The sequence below is a fragment of the Schistocerca nitens genome, chromosome 8, assembly GCF_023898315.1.
Source record: "Schistocerca nitens isolate TAMUIC-IGC-003100 chromosome 8, iqSchNite1.1, whole genome shotgun sequence".
Taxonomy (NCBI): domain Eukaryota; kingdom Metazoa; phylum Arthropoda; class Insecta; order Orthoptera; family Acrididae; genus Schistocerca; species Schistocerca nitens.
In genome coordinates, this window is record NC_064621.1 from 501,369,769 (window position 1) to 501,378,888 (window position 9,120).

The window sequence follows — 9,120 nt, forward strand, 5'->3', positions numbered from 1 at the left end:
CCGGCACACAGTTTTAATCTGCCAAGAAGTTTCAGGTGTTCACTGTTAGATTAATAATGGAAAATTGTTAAGAGTGCAGTATGTGTAGAAGACACAATTAGGGAATACCAGTGCAGTTTCACAAAGGAAAGAGCAGACATTTGCCCTTAGATTAATAATGGAAAAAGTGTTACGAGTACACTATAATGGTGCACCAACAGTATGTGGATTTTAAAGCAGCTTAACAGTCTTTGTAAGGCATTATGGGTGCTGGGGATACCACCAAAGCTAATAACACTCATGAAAATGATCCTAAGCTACAACAACTGTTAAATAAAAGCTAATGGCAATTACTCCAATATTTTTCCATTTTTTATGGACTTAATCAAGGGGATTCTGTATCACTGACTTTATTTAATTTGCCTCTGGAGGCTGTCATGCAAAAAATTGCCAAGGAAAACTGATGAAACTATTTTCAACAGGATGAGTCAGAAAAAAAGCCATGTTTGGAAAAAAGAGAATATTTGCTGGAAAACTATGTAGTTTTGGAACATGAAGTAGCTGGACCTGGCTTGGTTTACTTTTTATGCAATAATGTCATTTCACTTCACTTCACTGAAAAATTTACAGAAAATGGTGTAAGGTAATCACTTGCAGGCCTTTTTTTTATTTCCCACATCGTAGTTTTCCTGCTAATTTTACCATTTTTAGTTTAGTCTGAGTGTACACAAGTAGTGTTTGTGGCTGTGTATGGAAGTTATATTTAGTCCAGTTTCTAACAGCTGCTTTCCTATGTTCTATATGTTGTATCTTTCTACAAGCCTGAAGGTTCTTCTTTGAGATGGGATCTATGGAAGCCAAACAAGGATACCCATACCCAGGGGCAAGGAGGGCCGCCGCCGCCCCCCCCCCCCCCCCAAAATCCCACTCCCAGCCACACACACACACACACACACACACACACACACACACACACACACACACACACAGATCTCGGGGAAAGGAAAAAAGTAGTGTAGTCAAAGTTTTTCTTTCAAGATAATGATTTAAAAGTCAGTTTTTTTAACATGGTTAGAACTGAAACTTCGCCTTTCAAAATATAAAAATTTTCTAACCCCCCTACCCCTACCCAAGGTCTGCCCCCACTCTACAAACTATCATTGGGCACCCTTGGGCATTAATTCTCAAGTTTTACTATTGCTTGACAAGTATAGGAGATGTAATATTACAATTTTACACTTGATTGAACGTGTGTTAATATAATCCAATTCTACTTCTGATCAAATGGTGGAGAGCTTTGGGGGAAAAATCTTTTTCACATGTATAAGCTACATATTAGCATCTATATTGTGACTGCGCGTCAAGTCATCCATTGCAAGTCGTTAGTAAAGAGTTTGTGAGATTGTTTAGGTAAGTGTCATTTTTTGATTACTATGCCACATGTGGACCAGGGAAATGAGGTATCAGGAACATCAGGAGAAGTCCACCTGAGAGACACTGAAACACAAAGTGCCTCCTTCCCCACTCACAACTGCAGTGACCCAAATGCCGATGCACAAGGAGAGGTGTCAGTAGGAAGGTGAGTGCCAAGGAGTGAGAGATCAGAAGCTATTGTGTAGTAAAGTGAAAAACATGATTATGGTGTAGCCATTTAAACAAGATGAAGTGCTCTTAACGTGTATCCAAACAGAGCACTGTCCTTTGGTATATTGATTTCCTCTCCTCTGAGAAGACCCATTACAATACAATTCTTATAATATAGCACATATGTTGTCTTGAATTTTGATAAGAAACAAATAAGCAACCAGGATGAGGTGCCAAACATTTTTAATTGCCATTTTTAAGTGTCCTTGAGCAAATAGGCTGCAGTCCTGTAACAGAGAAAGCTATGTTCCAAATTATATGGAAAAGGTAATTGTATCACACAGAACTGTAAATGATACTAAGATAATCATTAAATTAATAAAAAGCAAAGGACCAACATGTGTACATAATAATTAGAGCTGTACCTTTCTAAGCTCATTACTGAAACCCCCAGTACTTAGGAATTAAGATTTTTAACAAATTAAAAGGTAAAAAATAGCCTAAATAAGATGAAAAGTGGTTCACTAAAGAGAAAACTGTAGTGTACTAGTGTAGAAAAGCTACTACTCAGTAAAGGAATTCTTGAATGATACTATTGTTCCCAGAATGAGATTTTCACTCTGCAGCGGAGTGTGCGCTGATATGAAACTTCCTGGCAGTTTAAAACTGTGTGCCGGACCGAGGCTCTAACTCGGGACCTTTGCCTTTCGCTGGCAAGTGCTCTACCAACTGGGCTACCCAAGCACATTTGGAAGGTAGGAGACGAGGTACTGGCAGAAGTGAAGCTGTGAGGACGGGGCGTGAGTCGTGCTTGGGTAGCTCAGTTGGTAGAGCTCTTGCCCGCGAAAGGCGAAGGTCCCGAGTTCGAGTCTCGGTTCGGCACACAGTTTTAATCTGCTAGGAAGTTTCGATACTATTGTTATTTGAGCAGAATACAGCAAAAGGAACTGAAATATGTAAAGCTATAAAGAAATTTTTAAAGAATGATTCAGTTTGTATGTAATATGTGATATTAAATGACGTATTATATTTATGTTGTACAACACAAAAATACCCTAAAACTAGAATTGAATGAACTATAATGTTGTACAATAAATCACTGATTTAAGCAGTGTGTCATGAGATAATGAACTTCTGTTTCTGATTCTAGAGACCATTCCTAGTAAGTAACATGTTACTCCATATACAGGGTGTCTCCAATCTTTTGGGTCAAATTGAAACGGGTGATTGTGGGTCCACAATAAATTATATTGAGATAGGGAACCAATAGTCAGAAATGCACACATATTGTGTTGCAGACATACACAGCATACATCACATAACAACAATCGTAGATAGAAATAAATTTTCCGCAAAGAACCTCCTCTATGAGAAAGAAGATTTAATGTAGAGGCACAAGCTACTGCCTCATCTACCATTTGACTGAAGTGCTTGGGAAATGACTGTATGCTAGAATTGTGCAAGATCTTGACAAGTTTGATGTCATCAACAGAAAATAGTGTGTAGTTCAAAACTGGAGCTATATTATTATTCTCAAAAAAGAAGATAGAAGGGAAAAGTTACCAGCTGGTATATTTTATAATCTTTCTGCATATTTTGATTCTGTGGATCACAAAAACTACCTGAAAAAGTGTGCCACTACGATAGCAGATGGGGCAGTGGGAAACTTGAATACTACCTCCGACACATCCAGCAGAAGTTAGTCCTGAGAGAGAAGTAAAGTAGATGGAGAACTAGATTCTGATTGAGGCATTGTAAATTTGACTTGTTCCTCATCCCTGAAGGCTCTTTTTCACAGTTGTAGTAATAGAACAGGATGTGTGAAGATATGAATAAAATGATGATAGGATTACAGCAGACAACAAACATTCTGACACTCTAATATGCTGAAAGCAATAAACTGTTGTCAGAAATCATAATCTGATTCAAGTAAACTCATTGTCAATAAATCTCCACAAAATTTATTTCATTCAGTTTCATACTGAGCACACATTGCTGCAGGAGATCACTATTGGTCACAATTGTCAATAGGTATCATGAATACACTGCTACAAACACTCAGTATACAGGATGACAATTATTGAACCATATAAAAAAAAATGTAAATTAGGTGGGAGCTACAGTGTGTGCACACACTTCATTCATCATGTAAGCATCACTACAGTTATTTTGATATAGATTATGATATGTTCGATATGTCTGCCATGATTGGCGATGGTGTGGACAGATGAATAGCAAAATTCTGCATGACCCACTGAGGTGTCAGAACATCGGTGCTGTCAATGACCTCCTGAATGGCTGTTTTCAACTCAGCAATGGTTTTGGTGTTATTGCTGTACACCTTGTCTTTAATATAGCCCCACTAAAAGGATCCAGAGAAAATGGTGGCCAATCGAGGCCCACGCCAGTGGCCTCTGGGTACCCCAGAGCCAGAATACGGTTCCCAAAGAGCTCCTCCAGGACATCAAACAATCTCCTACTTTGATAGGGTGGAGTTCCATCTTGCATGAACCACATCTTGTAGAAATCAGGGTCACTTTGGGTAATGTGGATGAAATCATTTTCCAAAATCTTCACTTACCATTCGGTAGTCACCATGCCATCAAGGAATATCACACCACACAGTCACCTGTTGAGGATGAAGAGACTTCTCAATTGCAAAAAGCAGATTCTCAGTCCCCCAAAGGTGCCAATTTTGCTTCTTGATGAACCCATCCAGTGAAAGTGGGCTTTATTGCTAAACCAAACCATGTATGTGCATACTAGTTTCCATCATGCTCCCTGGCCAACTGTGCAGTTTGAACATACTAACATAAACCATTCAGAAGTTATGATGATTTTACTTCATATAGTCCAACAATTGTCACTCTTTAGATAATAGCCTTACAAGGGAACATCATGTTTTCCAAACTTCAAAAAAAGATTGGTGTCACCCACGTTTTCTATAAGAATAATTCAAATATTGGAAACATAAGTGTAACAATTTGCTTCAAGTAATTTAATTGCGTCACATGTTATGATATTACATTTAGGGCTAATTTAACTCTTAAAACTGGAATGTTATTTTCGCTTTTAAGATCTCCCCACCTAAGATATTGATGGCAATACAGTTGCATTTCTTTTGATGTTCCTTGGGTGTAGGCCCTTTTTGTTTACTCATTGTGTGTCCATCACTCACTTTGCTTTGCACTGATGATGATGAAGTCCAATACTCCGTAACAGAGCATAGGGGCCAATGCAGGAGACCCACACCACTGTACTAGGCAAGGTCCTAGTGGAGGTGGTTTGCCATTGCCTTCCTCCGACTGTAATGGGGGTGAATGATGATAATGAACATGACCCTACAACACCCAGTCATCTCGAGGCAGGTGAAAATCCCTGACCCTGCCGAGAATTGTAAGACATAATAAAAGTTGTTTGTTTGTATTCCTGTGTCCAAATTAGAATTCCATAAAACTTAATAGGTTCTGAGCCCAGTTTAATCACAAATTTCAGTGCGGATGCTAATGTGTCTTTTGTTTGATACACAGTTCGAGTCACCTAGTGCATGGTTGGTCAAAAGAAGGAATAACAATAGGCATCATGAAATTTGATGAACCGAATTTCCAGTTGTGGCAGTTTCAAATTCAGGCTTTGTTCGACACATACGGCATTCAAGATGAGGTTGATGGCCAGAGAGCAAAACCCAAGGAATTGATGACATCTGCTGAAAAACTGTGAATAAAAGACAATTCTAATGCCATGTATTAAATAGTGATTGTGAATGTTTGATAATATCCAATACTACTCATGAAATCTAGGGAAATTTTACTTGATTCACAAACATACATCTGAAGTGAAAAAATACTCTCTCTGAAAACCTTCCATAAGTATCAAATGAATGCAAGTGATCCAGTGTCATGGCATATAGCGAAAATCATGAATGTTGCAAGTCAAAACAAGGACATGGGTGAAACCATGTTGGACATAGTGATCACAGACAATATCCTTGGAAGCCATCTGATGAAGTTCCATATGCTAGTCACAACCTGGGACAGTGTGCTCAAGGATCAGCAAATGATTCTGAAACTCCAAGAGCGGATCACTGCTAAAGAAAAATGATTGAACAACGTGGAGGGTGCATCTAACATCCTGGCAGTGGCTTCATCACAAGGCTGGAAGAAAGAGCACATGAGCACAAAGAAGAAGAAATCAAATTCAAGAGGAAAATTTACTTGCAGGATCTGTGGGAAGTAAGGCCATTTGTCATGAAATTGCTGTTCTAAGAAGAAGAAAAGTAGCAAGAAAATAGAGGTAATTTATGTGTGTTCATTGTTATCAGTGGAGGGTCACACGAACACATGATAAAGCGATTTGCAATAGTATGCTGAATAAGTGATGTCTGGATTACTAATAGGGGGCATCACACCACATCACTTTTCAGTGGGAAATCGTTCACTGAAATTTTCAAATGTCAAAACATCGAAATTTCACTTGGAGATAACAGTAAATGTGAAGCAAAGGGAACCAGATTAATTAAAATAAAGAAATTCATGGGAAGAAGGATGAATTGATGATGTGCTGTATGTCCCAAAAATAAGGATGAATTTGTTTTCTGTCAGTATTTGATTGACTAATGGTTTCGAGGTGAGTTTTGTATGTAAGTTTGTAAACATTTGTTGTGGCTGATGTTGCATTGCCCAAGGAATAAAACAAGGAAATGAGATTTTCAGAATGTTTTTGTATCAAATATCTTACGTGGTGTTAATACAGTGTGACAATTATTGAAATATATGAAATAAAATTGCCGTAACTTCTGAACAGTTTGCATTAGGACAATCAAATTGCACAGTTGGCTGCGGCCCATAATGGGAATTAGTATGCACATGCGCATGTGTCTTGTTGTTGTCAACCATTTCCAAGTGAAAATGTCATGATACAGTGTGCCTGGGCATATAGTGTGTGTGGAGGCCTACTATGCAAGCAATAACAGCCCAACTGCGGCTCAAAGGAAGTTTGCGATAAAGTTCAAACTGAAGACAACTGGTCCAAGTGTGCTAACAATCAAGAATTTGATTCAAAACTTTGAGAGATTGGGTGGTGTTCATGATGACAGTGTTGGCAACGTCGGTTGTCCAAAAAGGGTGAAAATGCCTGAAAAAAAAATCAAGAATACATGCACTATGTTTCAAACCAGCCCCCAGGAGATTGATCAGATGAGCTGCACAACAGGTGGGAATAAACTGGGAGACACTGTGACAAATTGTTGGTGAAGAGCTGCATTTCTTCTCATACAAAATTCAAACCATCAGCTATTAAGCCCCAGGGCCATGGAACAGCGGTTGTGTTTCGCCAACACTATTGTCCATAGAATTGATGAAGAGGACGTTGATGTGAATACGGTTTGGTTTGCTGACGAAGTCCACTTTCATTTGGATCAGTTCGTCAATAAGCAAAATTGGCACATTTTGGGGACTGAGAATCTGCATTTTTGTTTGAGAAGTCTCTTCAACCTCAGTTGGTGACTGTGTGGTGTGCAATGTCCAGTCGCAGAATAATCAGTGCAATATTCCTTGATGGCATGGTGACTATCAAACAGTAAGTGAAGGTTTTGGAAGATGATTTCATCCTCATTATCCAAAGTGACCCTGATTTCGACAGATGTAGATTATGCAAGATGGAGCTTGACCCCAACAGAGCAGGAGAGTGTTTGATGTCCTAGAGGAGCACTTTGGGGACCGTATTCTGGCTCTGGGGTACCCTGAGGCAACTGTCGTGGGCCTTTGGCCACCACATTCCCCAGATCTGAACACACGTGACTCTTTTTTGTGGGTCTATATTAAGGACAAGGTGTACAGCAATAACCCCAAAACTATTGCTGAGCTGAAAACAGCCATTCAGGAGGTCATTGACAGCACTGATGTTCCGACACTTCAGCGAGTCATGCACAAGTTTGCTATTCATCTGTGCCACGTCATCGCCAATGATAGCAGGCATATCAGACATGTCATAACCTAAATCCAAATATCTGTAGTGACATTTATATGTTGAATAAAGTGTGTGCACGCTGTAGTTTGTAACTAATTTCCGTTTTTTCTCATATAGTTCAATAACTGTCACCCTGTATCTTGACTGTGAATAAACCGAAAACCTGGCACAAAGATTGGCTCATACAAATGTCAAAACAAGTCTTATCAAGGGAATAAGCCTGTCTGATGTGGCGTCCTTCATTTGTGAAGCATGTCAAAATGCAAAATCTACTGTTGGCTTTTTAACAAGAAAGTTGAAAGAAGAGATTCAGAAATACGCAATTTCATACTCAGTGATGTATACAGACCAATGCAGGCCAAATCAATCAATGGTGCAAAGTATTTTTTAACGTTCACAGACGACACATCTGGTTTCCATCGTGTCTATATCTTGCAAACTAAATTCGAAATTTTTTATCATTTCACGGAATTCAAGATGATGATGTTGATCAGTATGTCCAAAACTATGAAGACTCTAAGGACTAATCAAGGGAAAGAACACTTGAACAAAAACGTGAAGAGCTATCTTTTTGTATTTGGGATAGCACTCGAGACAACTTCGCTGTCTACTCCTCAACAAAACAGAAAAGTAGAATGCAGGACCATTGTTGAGTCCATGACGTCCATACTCATTGAGATGAATATTTTGAAAATTCTTTAACTGGAGGCAGTTAACACTGCTGTTTATAAATTCAATAAAAAAAGGAAGAAATGCAACACCATATGAAAACCCCCAGAAAACCCCAAATCTCACACGTAAGGACTTTTAGAGCAGAAATGTTCATCCACATTCCTAAATTGTTCCAGAAGAAGCTGAATCTGAAGGCCAAGAAAATTATCATAGTCGGCTATCACGAAGAATCTTGCAGCTACAGATTTTTTTGATCCAAAACAACAAGAAAATCTTCAAATCCCACAATGTTATTTTCAGTGAGGGAATCCGACCATTCACAAACCCATTTCGAGGCAGGATTGTGATGTTTTACATTGTTTATTGCCTATTTTGGACTCCAACACCAAAGACTCTGAAGGCAAAGATTGAGACCAGATGAAGATGAGAGGAAAGTACAAGAAGATGGGGGATCGATATCTCAGACTACTACTCCAAGATCAGCAGCAGTCTTACAGATTACATGACTGGAGCCAGATTAGACCCCCACCCAGATATGATGAGATCTGCACAGATTGTCTTGAACTGAACACTTTTCAAGAGGCAGTCTCAGGTCCAGAGAAAGAAAAATGGAAATGAGCCATTGAAGAGGAACTTGAAGTGCATCAAACAAATGAATCTTGAGTCACCATAACAACAGAAGGGACCTGAATGACAATAGATTCAAAGTTTATTTCCAAAATCCAAGCATTGAAAATGAGAATGGCTCCCAGTGTAAAGCTCGACTTGTCATTTGAGTCTTTACTCAACTCTCTGGACTTGACTACACTGAAATTTTTTTGCCAGTAGTGAGACATGAGTGACTACACAATTTTCTTGCAATTCCAGCCATAAAAGATACTGAAATGTTGCAATTTGATGTAAAACCACATTTTTGTA